This window comes from Mustela nivalis (genome assembly GCF_964662115.1).
Source record: "Mustela nivalis genome assembly, chromosome: X".
NCBI classification, from domain to species: domain Eukaryota; kingdom Metazoa; phylum Chordata; class Mammalia; order Carnivora; family Mustelidae; genus Mustela; species Mustela nivalis.
Window position 1 is genome coordinate 125,295,241 of NC_139040.1, and position 10,444 is coordinate 125,305,684.

The 10,444-nt window shown below is 41.8% G+C and overlaps 1 protein-coding gene across 3 annotated transcripts in view; it reads right to left on the reverse strand.

Annotated features, from left to right (window-relative positions):
- Window positions 1–8,221, reverse strand: part of FRMPD4 (FERM and PDZ domain containing 4) — an 849,154-nt gene extending 840,933 nt beyond the window's left edge. For all 3 annotated transcript variants that reach the window (XM_082717071.1, XM_082717070.1, XM_082717077.1), the window contains exon 1: window positions 7,960–8,221. The gene's annotated coding sequence lies outside the window, so the exon portion shown is untranslated. The remainder of the gene's footprint in view (window positions 1–7,959) is intronic.
- Window positions 8,222–10,444: the final 2,223 nt, after the last annotated feature.

Sequence of the window (10,444 nt, forward strand, 5' to 3'; positions counted from 1 at the left end):
TATGACATCTCTAGAGTAGGCAAATTCACAGAGACAGGAAGTAGGTTAGCGGTGGCCAGGGGCTGGAGGGAGGGGAGTGACCACTAATGGGTATGGGTTTTGGGGGTTCCTTGTGGCGATTGTACAACTTTGTGAATATTCTAAAAACTACTGAATTATAAACTTCTGAAGGTGAATTTTTTTGGTATCTGAATTATACCTTAATAATTTAGAAAAGAGGAAAACATTTCCTGGAACTTCAGAGTGGAGTAACATTTAAACAAGTTTGACTTTTAGGTGTTGCTTGTGTCTTCTTGTGTTTTTCCTCTAGCCACAGGAAGGGAGATTGGGAGAGGCCAAAATTACAGACTAAGTAATAGAATGAGCTCATTTTCTTCATATCTAGAATGTGGTATGAAAAGGATTTTCTTACCCTGTTATATGCATAAAGATCCATCTTTCTGGGGCGCCAGGCTGGCTCACTCTGTGAAGTGTGTGACTTTTGATCTCAGGGTTGTGAGTTCAAGCCCCACGGTGGGTGTAGAGATTACTTAAAAATAAAATCTTTTTTTTTTTTTTAAGATCTACTTTTCTTGTTCTTTTTAAGTGTTTTTATCTGGTAGTAGGGGCTAGTCATCCTGTATGAAAATAACCGTCTCAGTCCACCAGCAGCAGTGATAGCCCACTTGGGATGAGCCACACACTCTCCAGGTTGTCATGGCCCCTTCCTCAACCAGCATCATTCACTCACACCGCCTCTCTAGTTCTGAATATATTTTAATTTGTAATTCCTGGTAAAAAGAGTCAACTTCACATCTTCAACATCAATAAGCAGTGTTCGTATTTGTTTCAGTTTGGAATATGTTGAGCTGTGAATTACAAACATCTAGATAACACTACCTTAACAAATAGGGGTTTTATTCCTTTCATATTTCAAGAAGTTTGGAATCAGGTAGTTATTCAAGTTGGATCAAGAGCCCAGTGATAATAAGATCCTGATGTCCAGAGGGTACTGGCTGTCTACCAAATATCTATTTTTCTCTTTTTTGTATTATTTGAAACCTGAGGTTATTTGAAGGGGCAATGTGATGAGCTAAAAACAAAATTTCCTGTTTCTCTTACAACTAGGAGTGTTTGAGATAGTCCTGGTCAATGTGATACAGGTAAAAGTCACCAAAGTGGACTTTTAGGAAGGCAATTTTAAGGGGTTAACACAGTGGGCATATACCTTCTTTTCTCTTTGCTCTTCCCCTTCTCTATGGCTAAAATGAAAATAAGATGGCTAGAGCTCTGACAGCCATTTTGAGAACAGGAGGATTCAGATGTCAAAGCACAAAGCCAAAAGGAGTATAGGTCCCTGGTTATATCATGTAATTACTATAGCAGTCTTAGACTACCCACTGTGGACTAATAGAGCCATAATTTAAGCCACCCTTTTATGGGTTTTTATTACTAGCAGTTGAATGCAATTTCTGATTCACATACTGCCAATGTACCTATGACTCCTTTGGCCTTTTCTTCAAAGTACTAAAATTGATGCTGCCTTGCTTATTACAAGAATATGGAGAGGGGAAAGGGTCTGTCATAGGCACAGCTTTCCTGTTTAGTTATAGGCACGGTAAGCACTGGGGCATTATTCAGAAACTAACTGGATATCTTAAACAGCTGTGGTTGAAATTAGGAATATACAAATTCTTCATTGAGTATGTACCACCACACTTCTTGTTAAGGAAGCTTTGCTGGTTGGAACAAATAAAGATGGCATCTATGCAAAACATCAGCCTGTAACTCAGAATAGGCCACTGACATTCTAGTTCAGGTTCTCTGAATCCCATATTTCCAACTATGTGTGCTGTGGAATAACTCGGGTTTTCTTATCTACTCCCTCTATCCAAACTAAAGCAAAACTCTCGTTTGAACAGTTTATAAATGCAAATGCACTAAAAGCATGTGGACATGAGCATTCAATAAGATAAAGGCTCATCCAATTCACAGTAACAAAGATGTGCAAACAACCTAAATGTCCAAGGGTGGACAAATGGATAAAGAAAAAAATGTGGCATATCCATACAATGGAATATTATTCTGCTTTAAAAAAAAAAAAGAAGGAAATTCTGCTATTTGTTACAACATAAATGAACTTGGAGGACATTATGCTAAGTGAAATAAGCCAGCCACAGAAGGCAAATGCTATATGATTCCACTTAGATGAGGAACTCAGTGTAGTCAACTTCATAGAAGCAGAGAATAGAACAGTGGTTGCCAGATGCTGGGAAGAGAGGAGAATGGGGAGACACTACTCAACAGGTTAAAGTTTCAGTTTTGCAAGATGAATAAATTTTAGAGATCTGGCTACAACACTGTGCCTATAGTTAACAATACTGTATTATGCAGTTTAGAATTTGTTAAGGGTGGGGAGGGTGGTTGGGTGGCTCAGTCAGATAAGCATCTGCCTTTGGCTCAGGTCATGACCCCAGGGTCCTGGGATCGAGTCCCCGCATTGGGTTGCCTTCTCCGTGGGAGCCTGCTTTTCCCTCTCCCTCTGCCTGCCAGTCCCATGCTTGTGCTCTCCCTCTGTCAAATAAATAAATAAGTAAAATCTTTTTTAAAAAAGAATTTGTTAAGAGGGTAGATCTCATGTTAAATGTTCTCTCTACAATAAATTTTTTTGATACACACTCATCCAGATAACTAGAAAAAAATAAATGTGTATACATATAATTTCCACCTAATGAAAACACAAGATTCTGGGTTGCCTGGATGGCTCACTCGGTTAAGCATCAGCCTTCCGTTCAGATTATGATCTCAGGGTCTTGGGATTGAGTCCCACATTGGGCTTCCTGCACAGTGGGGAGCCTGCTTCTCCCTCTCCCACTCTAGCTTCCGATGCTTCTGCTCACTCGCTTGCTCTCTCTCTCTCAAATAAATAAATAAAATCTTAAAAAGAAAGGAAAAAAATGGGGCTCCTGGGTAGCTCAGTGGGTTAAGCCTCTGCCTTCAGCTCAGGTCATGATCTCAGGGTCCTGGGATCGAGCCACTCATCCGGCTCTCTGCTCAGCAGGGAGCCTGCTTCCTGGCCTCTCTCTGCCTGCTGCTCTGCCTACTTGTGATCTCTCTCTCTGTGTCAAAGAAATAAACAAAGTCTTAAAAAAGAGAGAGAGACAGAGAGAAATGAAAACACAAAATTTTTACATTCTTGTAGCAAACAACACACTCCAAGAGGACACCCTTTTGTAGGCTCGGTTTGAGCCATACTGTCCTAAATAGTTAATGACCTCCGTCTTACTCCTTTCTCTGGAGCTTGTATGTGTTTCTCTGGCTGTGCTTGTCATTTTGTAATACTTTTCTTTGTTTTCTCATCTCTTTCCTACTTGTCTGGGAGCCTCTTAAGGTCAGCAACTGCTCTTCTCTATTTCCTTACAGATAAATCTAATGACTTAACACTGGATAAAATGTTCTATAAATACTGGTTGCTTTGAATGAAGCTCTAGATAAAACTCATCACACTTTGAAGGAGGCCCATCAGTATGACAAATTTGAAATTATCTTTACTTGCAATTTGTACAAACACAGAAAAGGAAAATCCATTAAAAAGTACTCAAGTCTTTAAGAACTTGACTTTGATGGCCAGCAAAGAAGACCAAGGAAAGCATGCTGTTCCCCTTGATAGGTATTTTTTATTTATCCTTCCTATCAGAACTCATAGATTTTGTTTATCCTTCCTGTTCAATGAGCACCAAGAGGTGTAATGGTTGGGAAAGGTCTCTAATGTCTTTGGCACCCTCCTTCCAGCCTCCTATTTTAGGGCAGAACCGATGAGCTCATTTACAGAAAGGCTTGCCAGGCTCTGCATATGGTTTGTAATATAAATAGATCACATCTTAGGCATATCAGCAAGATAGAGGAGGCTTGCCCTCCCCAAAATCTGCTGAAGTAGAAATTCTCACCTAAAAAAGTATGCAAGCCACCTCTACTTTCTACTTCTCAGGGAATTTAAGGATGTGTTGTGTGAAAATTTCTTTGGCAAACTTAGATGAGTCTTGGACGATCCAAAAATAAAATATTCCAAAACTAAAGACTAAATGGTAATTCTGCTTAATTTCAGACTTTCACCTATTGTTGGGTTTCATGACTACGTATTTATTAAGATCAATTTATGATCACAATCTGGGGGTTATAACCTATTGCATTAGTGTAAACATAGAGTGATTTGATTCTACATTCTCACTTACAAATAAAACCTGATAATCTGATTTGCTCATGATATGACTCTCCAATAAAATAAAAATGAAACTACAAGGTAGAGTTGACAACAAAACCAAATGATTCGGAGGTATGCAATAGTGACAAACGGGTTGGGGGGCCTCTGTGATCTATTTTAACATCTAAGTATTTGTTTTTTTTTTAATTGTATTTATTTATTTGACAGACAGAGATCACAGGTAGGCAGAGAAGCAGGCAGAGAGAGGGGGTGGGGGGGAACCAGGCTCCCCGCTGAGCAGAGGGCCCAAAGGACCCTGGGATCATGACCTGAGCCGAAGGCATAGGCTTAACCCACTGAGCCACCCAGGTGCCCCTAAGTATTTGTTTTTAATGCTTTTCTATTTGAAATAGCTTAAGACTCACAAGAAGTTGCAAAAATAATAGAGTTCTCTGTACCTGTACCCAGCTTCCCCAAATGAGAACATCTTACATAACTATGGTGCACTGTCAAAACCAGAAACTAACATTGATAGAATATTACCAACTCAGCTAATAATCTCATTTGGATTTCACTCTTTTGCTATACTTTTTGGGGGGTGGAGCTTCAGTGTCTAGTTCTATAGAATTTTATTATATGTTGAGACATGCGCAACCACCACCACAAGCAGGATACACACTGGTATTCTTTTTAAACATTTACGGAAGCCCGACTAGGCACTGTTAGGCAGTTTTATATAGTAACCTCATGAGGTAAACTTACTATCTTCATTTCAGAGTGAGAAGACAAATATAAAAAGGAGAAAGTATACACCATGGCTTCTTCCATCCTTTACTATCAGGCATGTGACTAAGAGGAACTCTTGTCTAATGACATCAATTTCAACATGAGGGACTGATTTTCATAATCTTTATATTGGGCCTTCATTAAGTCATAGCTCTTCATTTTTAAATGCATAAAGAGAGAGTTCACACAAGTTCAAGTTCACATCTTTCAACTTTTTTTTTTTTTTTTTTTTACTACCGTTAGACATGAAGTAAGAGAAGAGACAACAAAACAAAGAAGATCCACCCTGCAGCTCAGAATGGCAAAAGCCCCAGGTCTTGAGTCCCTTTTGCTTTCCCTCAAAACCATAGCAACTCTATTTCTGTTCTAGCTTTTCTCCTGCACCCAGACAATAACATTTTTATCCTCTGAGGATTATTTCTAAAAATAAAATGAAAAAGAAGAAACATGGAGCAGCCTCTATCTTTGGTTTGTAAATGTTACTTTTAACCGGCTATCTAGTTTAGTTCCCTACTAGAAAACACTGTCCAATGCACTGTCATGCAGTTAGAAAACATATGACCTAATGCTTCATGTGCCTTGCCACCCCTATGACCACTGGGGGTCCCATAAAGGAAACGCAGTGGGGTTCACCGGGGCTCATCCCTGAGCCATGGGCCATTATTTCTTGTCTGACTTCCGCCTCTGCCTTTCCTCAACAATTACACCCAATCCAGCCTAAACCGTTGGGACCTCACAGCTGAGTTTTTCTCCTACTTCAGTGGCCACTCCTCTCAGTCCCTTTCCCCATTTCCTCCTCCTCTTTCTGACCTCCAAAGTTGCGGTCCCTGGGGACCATCCTCAGCCTTTTGCTTAAGACAGTGATTCTCTCTCAAGCAAGGGCAATTTTCACCCCAGGGGACATGTGGCAGTGTCTGGAGCTGTTGGGGTTGTGACAACTGGGGGTGGGGTGAGCAGAGGCCAGGGAATGTTGCTAAACACCCTATGAAGTATGCTGTAGGATGGGACAGTCCCCCAACAAAGGATTATCCCCCCAAAAAAGAATTAACCCTCCCCAGATGTTAATAGTGCCAAGGTTATGAAATTTTGCCCTAAAAGACCTTATTCAATGCTATGATATACCCAGATTCAGTCTACATGCTGGCCACTTCTAAAGTTTAATCTCTTGTCCAGCCTTCCCCTGCCAACTCCAGGTTTTTAAAAGCAACTGTCTTCATTTATGTCTATTAGGTGCCTCAAACTTAACTTGTCCACAAGCAAACTCTTGCTGTCACCCACACACCTGCTTCTCCCCCAACCTTTCCCATGTTAATGATGGCCTCATCCAAGTAATCATCTCAGGTTTAAATTCTGATATTATGGAAGTCATTTGGTGCAGGCATACCATGAGTAGAATCAAAGAACAGTAGAGTCGTTAGGGATCGCTCTTATTCTGGACAAGAGGTAAGCAAGACCCCGAAGTTCTTGCGGTGTAATCTAAGCGGATACATTAAAGCTAATGGCACAGCCAGAATGAGGACCATTGTTCCCTACAGCTTCTCTGTCCTAAAGGTTGTGATAACTCTTCCTGTGGATGGCTTGACTCCCTTAGGTAAAATATGCAGCTCGGTTGCTTTCGCTTGTTTCTGTAAGTCAATGTGAGATAGGTGGTTTTGTGGCGGGCACGGGTCAGCCTGTGGGCCAAACCTGGGCTGCCACCTGTTTTTGCATGGCCCGTGAGCAGAATGATTTTACCATTTTTTAAATGTCTGGGGAAAAAAATTTCAGAGAACAATGATAACACAAGATATATAAAAAATTACGTAGGGATGCCTGGGTGGCTCAGTTGGTTAAGTGTCTGCCTTTGGCTCATGTCATGATCCCAGGGTCCTGGAAACGAGTCCCGCATTGGGCTCCCTGCTCAGTGGGGAGCCTGCTTCTCCCTCTGCCTGCCTCCCTCTGTCTCTGTCTCTTTTTCTCTCTGGCAAATCAATAAATAAAATCTTTTTTTTTTAAAAGAAAAGTAGGTTAAAAACAAATTTTAGTGTGTGTAAATAAAGTTTTATTGGAACACAGCCACATCCATTCATTCATTGGTGTATTATGTATGATTACCGATGAGCTACAACAGCTGAAATGAGAAGTTGTGACATATATAACCTGACCAGCAAAAGTGAAAACACTATCTGGTCCTTTACAGAAAGAGTTTGCTGATCCCAGTATCCAAAAAGAGCTCAAAGTTTAGAGTTTAGAAAAAATAAGAGATTTCAACTTTGTCTCAGCTGGCACTATGATCTTTGAATATGATTCAACATCTATGAGCCTCAAGTTAAATGAGGATGATAATACTTTCCTTGAAGGATGTTAGGAGTATTAGATGCAATGGCCATAAAGATTTGGAATATAGTAGGAACTCTACAAACACAATAATACTTATTAATATTAGTATTAACACAAACTCTACCCCTCAAAATTTCCCCTTTGATATGCTTTGAGAGTTCCTACGTCAAATGTCTTTTTCCGAAATCCAAGCAAATATAAAACTTCAAACGACTGTCCTAGTCCCTTTCATCTATTAGTTGGGTGATGACAGAACAAGTTCTCGTCACATCATGTTTTGACAGCAAACTGGAGGAAGGTTAATATCTTAATAATTCAAATGTCATTGTACCCAGTCGTAAATTCCCTGAGTAATTAGTTTCCTGGAAAATTGTCTCCTGAGTGATAAAGGTGACACTATCTGAAATAGGAAATTATCCTGCCCTGCCCAATCCTCTTTCCAACTTTGTCATCCCAAGAATGTCACAATTTAAGTTAACAGAAAATGGGGAACTGACTTTGGGTGAGTAAACAGCATGTAGAAGGAGTCTCTGAGCTACCAGAACCCCATCTTCCAGACCTCCTTGCAGGCCCCTCAGAAGGGCCATGGAAGCAGAGAATGGCCTTGATTTGTGATGGGCATCCCTGCAGGTTTCCAGGGGTAAGAGATGGGAGAACGCATGCCTGACACTCACCTTGCCCGTAGCCTCCATCGGGGCCTTGACCTCAGCCCTGGCCACCTCCAGTCCTTCAGACGATTCTGCCATCCCTGGTGGCTTCTCGGCCTCAGGCTTGTCTCCTGGCTTACAGCTCATTCCTGGAGTGGAAAAGAGGTCAACTCTAGCTCTTTTTCTTTGTGTGACCCCATCCTTTGGCCCTCTTGCATCCTGCCATTTTCTCCTGCTCTCTAAGGTAGTTTCGGCTAGACAGAGTCACTTCCAGCCTCCTTAGACTTCCTCTTCCTGCTGAACTCCCCTTTCTATGGTACTTTCTGGGATGATCCACATCTCTCACGAGTGACAAGACGTCATCTTGCTAATTAACATATGGCCTAATTATGGCTGTGTTACACTTTAGAAGACAGAATTAAAGTCTGAAGTGACCTAAGTAATTAGGAGGGGCAGACAGAGACAAATGAAAGCAGCAGCAGTAAAGTGGGGGTAGCCACTGACTTGGCCATGTCCTGTGAGGCCGAAAACAACTGGCCATGACTCAGGTGCATGGGCACCTTGGGATCAGCTCCAAGCAGGCTTCTGTTGTAAAAAGGGAGCATCCTATATAGGACAAGATGGGATTTTCTTTCTTCCTCCTGCTCTTTATCCTCTCCTCCATCACCCCGGTGCAGAGGTGACACTCAATAAGATAGAATATGGGAACGAGAAAAAGTCATGCCCACAAGGTTGAATTTTCAAACAGTGCTGCAGAAGAGACAGGACAGAGCGGGTGGGAGGGACGTGACAGTGTAATCATTGTGCTGATGTTGACCCTGCTCGTAAGTGGACCCTGCTCTGCTAGCCAGTTTGCCCTGGAATTAGGACAAACAAGGACATGATGTGTGCTTCGGTTGGGTTCCCCCAGAATTCCACTTTGGGTCAAGAATGTGTGTACAAGTCATTTATTTAGGATATCTAGGAAACACTGGCAGGGAGTGAAAAAAATGAGACAGGGGAGTGAAAGAAGTCAACAGAAAGTATGTTAGCAAGCAAGTTAGCACTGGGGAGCTCAACCCAGCTGGGGAACTAAAGGAGACAGAGTACAATAGCGCTCGGCCCAACTTCCCTGTAAGGGCACAGAGTGAATATTTCAGGCTCTGGGAGCCATGCAGTGTCCGTCACAATGGCTCGATTCTGCCACTGTAGAGAAAAAGCAGCCCTGGATAATACATAAATGCATGTGTATGGCTGGGTTCCAATAAAACATTATTTACAAAATCAGGCAGCCAGCTCAAGGGCTGTAGCTTGTCAACCCCTTGCTGGAGAATAGTGCTTCTCAAACTCCCATGATGAACCAGGTCTTAAAAAGTGCCAAATCCACTGTAAAACAAGACTTTTGTAAAAACAACAAAAATCAGTTGCTAGAAAAATGAAATTTAAAAAAGACATACAAAAGACACACTTCTTTTTAAATTATTAGAATCAAAGAAACAATGTCTCCGTCCAATTACTAGAAGAGCTTCTAAACATTTACTGTGAAGTTCTGCACCTAACATCACCGACAGCTTGGGGCCTTGACTTCAGCCATGGCCATCACCACTATCCACATTTCTTATCAGGTGAGGAGGCCGGAACAGTCATCCACTGACATCTGCCCAGCATAATAAAGGGCCGCCCCCCCAGGATATGGACTGCCTGTCTTTCTAACTTACTGGGCAAACAGGCCAAGCACACCTCTGCAGTGGGAGGTGGAGGACCACAGGGGCTCCTGAGAGGAAGCTGTAGGCATGTGTGCCATGTACGGAAAAAGTGAGAACAAAACACATTGTGGACAGGGCACTGTTGGTGTCGCTCCATTATGATGGAGTAGAAAGACTGGGCTTTGGAGGCAAAGAAATTGAGATGAAAGTCCTGATTCTGCCACTTAACCTCTGTCTCTCCAATTCCTTATTCTAAAAATGAGTATAGTATGCTAAGGGCCGGCTTCAGTTTTGGGGGTTTCCTTTAAAGAAGGAACTTTAGAGCAGTTTGAGGTTCACAGCAAAATCGATGGGAAGGTACCAAGAATTCCTTTACATCCTCGGCCCCACACATGCCTAGCCTCCTTTGTTATTAACATCCCCACCACAGTGGGACATTTGTTACAAATGATGAACCTATACTGCCACATCACCGTCACCCAAAGTCCATAGTTTACCTTGGGATTCATTCTTGGTGTTGTACATTCTATCATTTTTCACAAATGTACAATGATATGTACCCATTATAGTATCATACAGAGTATTTCCACTATCTTAAAAACCCTCTGTGCTCTGCCTATTCATTCCCTACCCATTCCATCCCACTGCCTGGCAAACACTGATCTTTTTACGGTCTCTACAGTTTTGCCTTTTCCAGGATGTCATGCAGTTGGGGTCATACAGTATGTACCCTGTTCGGATTGGCTTCTTTTACTCAGTAGTATGCACTGAGGGGTTTTCCCTGGCTTTTTATGGCTTGATAGCTCATTTCTTTTCAGTGCTGAATA